The sequence below is a fragment of the Apaloderma vittatum genome, unplaced genomic scaffold (assembly GCF_000703405.1).
Source record: "Apaloderma vittatum isolate BGI_N311 unplaced genomic scaffold, ASM70340v1 scaffold30666, whole genome shotgun sequence".
Lineage (NCBI taxonomy): Eukaryota > Metazoa > Chordata > Aves > Trogoniformes > Trogonidae > Apaloderma > Apaloderma vittatum.
In genome coordinates this window covers 53,061-56,941 of record NW_009723924.1, presented here as the reverse complement: position 1 = coordinate 56,941, position 3,881 = coordinate 53,061, and the positions used below count along the sequence as shown (strand labels likewise).

General features: G+C 51.4%; 1 protein-coding gene across 1 annotated transcript in view; it reads left to right on the top strand.

Annotated features, from left to right (window-relative positions):
* Positions 1-248: 248 nt before the first annotated feature.
* The window catches only part of FAT2 (FAT atypical cadherin 2), a gene marked incomplete at its 3' end in the record, with an annotated part of 56,686 nt that continues 53,053 nt past the window's right edge, over positions 249-3,881 (top strand). The window contains 1 exon segment of the mRNA XM_009872294.1: positions 249-296.

The following is a 3,881-nucleotide window of genomic DNA, read 5'->3' as shown; positions in this document are numbered from 1 at the left end:
AGGAGCAGGCGATGCCTCTCCTTTTCCTCCTCCTCCAGTCCGTCACAGAAGGGGTGGCTCTTTGGCAAGGGAGTTCCACCTCCTGCAACTTTCTCCCTTGCTGCTCTCAACCTGTGCTACCAGAGTTTCAGCCAGCAAAATCCCTTCTCTCAGGAATTTCTACGAGCCCTCTCCTCTGATTTGCAAGCACCATGGACCCCCAGCAGCCAGCGAGGTGCTGCTGCGGGAGAGGATTTTCGTCGGCGGGCGCAGAGAGGCAGTAAACTTCAGGAGAGGTCTCTCTCCTGTTGCAACAGGTAAGGCACGCTGCTCGCTGGTGTGGGAATTTGAAATGACTCAGAGAGCCGTCCGTACAGCACGGATGGAGGAAGGCATGGAGGATGCAGAGATTTAGTTATGAAACTGCTTTTGCATGTGAGTAACTTTTGCCTTATACTTTTAAAGATAAAGCTTTGGGATGCAAAGGGAGAGCCTTTCATCTGTTCCTCCTTTCCGACAGCCCTAGCATGGGGGGGTTATGGAAGGAGCCAGGAACAGCTCCAGCTGTTTGCACAGAGTTTGCATCTGGTCTTAGGTGGGAAACTAGCACCCTGCTGCCAGTGCAGGCAGGTGGGCTCCAGGTACGGAATGCAAAAGCCACATTGCTGAGCAAGGCAGGCAAGGACGGAATGAAAAGAGCAGCTCTCCAGGTATCCGAACAGGGCAGGGTTTCTGCAGGGAGCATGCTTGTGCTGGAGTAAATGGATTTGCTGGGGCAGGAGCAGCGATGGCGTCCCAGCTGTAGTCACAGTTGTTGGCCGTACACAACCTCGCTCGCTGGGGTGAGGCTGTACCGCTCCGAGCTCTGTCTCCGCGTTCCCCATTAAGCCACTTTTGTTGTGACCTTGAACTCAGCTGTGCCTTGAGGATCCCCGAGCATAGGCACGGCGCTGGTGTGTCCCCACCCTGCCTCCCTATACGGCTGGGCAAGAGCTCCCTCCTGCCTGGTTCCTCTCCCCAAAAGGCAGCGGAGCTGGGGAGCTGAAGCAAGAAGCCACCATCCCTCCTCATGCAGGAGTAAACATGTGTGTGTTTGCATCCCTGCAACTTTGCTCACTCTCACAAACCTCTGTGGCAAAATAAGGTATAATCCCAAAGCAAATCCAGAACCCGTTCAGAGCACGCAGAAATTATTTCCCGCGTAAGTGTGCAGGTGCTGAGAAAAAAAGGTGAAAATACAGAGAGGGAGGCCTGGGCATTTGGAGTAAATGGGCCCTTCCAAGCAGCAGTTATCAGCTAATCAGCCTCCGGGGGGGAATTAAAGGGAGACTTGGTGGAGTGCAGCTCCAGAGGGGCAAAGATCAGCTGTCATAAGACAGGCGTTGCTTTGGACAAAGCTCTTAAAAAGCTGGTGCTGAGCTGGGTTTGCTGCTGGTGCAAATGGCTGAGAGTTTCCAGGACATGGAAATCTGGGCTGTGTGACAAACTGCCACTTCACCCAAGGTGCAGACACGGGGCAAAAAGCCCACCACATCCTCTGCTCCAGCACGCGAGCTGAGCAAGGTTGCGGGCATGGGACATGCAGGGAGCTGCCACGGCTCCCCAGGCTGCCAGTAAGAGAGACCTGGGAGGTTATCAGAGCCTCGGGATGGAAAGCAAACAGTCTGTATCAGGCTCCTGAGGAAGGCTGGGCTGTCTTGGTATTCGGAGAGGCAAAATCGCTGGGCTTGGTATTGTGCACCCTTATCATCTCCTAATAGGCATCACACCTCACCTTATCAGGAACAGGTCAGGGACATCCGCCTGTCTGATAAATGGTTGGGGTTCATGAGGGACTGAGCAGACAAGAGGTTTCTAACATAGCTAGAGGCTGCAGTCTCTGCTTCTCCCTGTAAAGTTGCAAAAGTGAGCCCAACCACCCTGCCCATGGACAGGAAAGCGCAGCAGGATCTGCTTCTCTCTGAGCCTTTCCCTTAGCTACAGCTCGCACCATGAATGCATTTCAAATCTTAATCCTCTCAGAAACCAGCGCGTCTTGCATCCCTTCGAACGAACAAGCACCATTCATGTACGAAGGGAGAGTTCAAAGGAGGCGTAACACCTGGAATCAGACATCTGTTAGAAACTAATGCATTTTGCATCCTACACTCCTGCCAACAGCTTCAAGGCAAGTCCTAGAGGATCGTTCCAGCTACTTCCATGCTACAGAAATGGCATTCCCTGCTCCACACACCTTGCTTTGTTTTTTCCCACGTGTGGAGTATGCAAGTGCAGCTGCACCTTGAGCAGTAGTAGGCTTTCCTCTGTATCATGTGCAAGCACAAGAGGATTAGATACCTGCAGCCCTGTTTTTTGGGGGGGTGTGTGTTTTTTTTTTTTTAACTGGGTTGGCAACATGGATGCTCCCTTGTCTATTAGCAAGACGATTTGCTGAGCAAGCAATTTTTCCTCACAACTGCAGTTTTTCCTTGGTAATGGGGCATGTACTGCTTTATCAGCAAAGAATCTTTCCTAACTCTTGGAAGAAGGAGCTGCAAGGACTGTTAGGAAGGTTGGTAACTCAGCATGAACAAGTAGTAGATTTGAAACAAAACGAAGTTTGGTTTGGCTTGTGTGTTTTTTGGGCTTGAGTTTTTTTGCCTTCCCCTCCACCCCTTCTCCAGAGGGCATAATTAAGTTTTGAACACATTTCCACACGATATTGCAGAAGCAAACAGTGGCTTCAGAGAAGGTTTTGATCCATTTGGGGTGGATAGCCCCAGTGGAGGTTATTAAAAGCTGAAGCCCAAGAACAACCATGTGCTTGCACTGATGCTGGAACGCAGGAGAACATTACACGTGCCTTGTTTCTTACGCTCCTCGGCTCAGCAATCAAAACTGGCCATTTTGGGAGAGAGATTATAGAGATATGGCTAAGCGTAGCTATTTTGATATTCGTATGCCATAGGACTGTTTTGGACTGACCAGATTGTACCTTGGATAGATGCTGTGACTTAGGCATCCCGGGACAGGCTGGTTATGCTGTGAATAGACACTCCACAAGGCTCCAGTTGACAGGGTCACTGTGTGCCCAGCCTGTTGTCAGAGGTGCTGCTAGTAGCATCCGTGCACAGCTGCCTGCTCCACAAAGGTATTTCAATGGCAAGACACACGTTTCCACCAGACAGTCTGGAGTGGGAGGTAGCACCTTGTGCTGAAAGCATAGGGAGAGCTGACAAGGACACGTTGTGAGACCAGCCTGGACAAACATACCTGTCTCAGAGATTAATCTTTTCTCCAGTGAAACCCTCAGCTCCCCAGGTCAAGGGCTGGTTTTGCATCAGCTTGCAGGGTACCGTGGATACAGCAGAGGAGGTGGGCTGCTGCAGGCAGGTATCCCTTAGGGCAGGCAGGTCTGGGAGCTGAAGGTTTTCCATAAGCTTACAAGGATCTCTTTGTATTCAATAAATGTTTGCTGCAGGGAATTTCTGTGGCATAGCTACTGGCTTCCTTTTACACGGGAGGATCATGCCCTGATCATCTCATTCATTCTCTGTTTTCTGTGTCCTTATGCTGCCTCTGAAGACAGGAGAGGGATGGGAAGGAGCAGCACAAGGCAGACAGATGGCAACAGAGTGAAGGAGACTGCAGGAGGAGCAGAAAGCTGCTCTCCATGCTCACCTTCAGGCACCAGAAGGGAAAGACCAGCAGGGTGCTGGGCAAGGGAATGAAAAGATCTTCAAATCAGTGCAGGGACAGGTCCATGGGTGAATGAGCATTGCCTAGCAGAAAAAAAAGCAAGATGAGGGAGGAGGCCAGGGCTGTGCTGCAGGGCAGAGAGAAGTCAAACAGTCCAAGTCCTGTTGAGCGACGGGGCTCCTCACCTGCATCCAGCCAGGCACACGGTTCCTCATCCAGCTCTT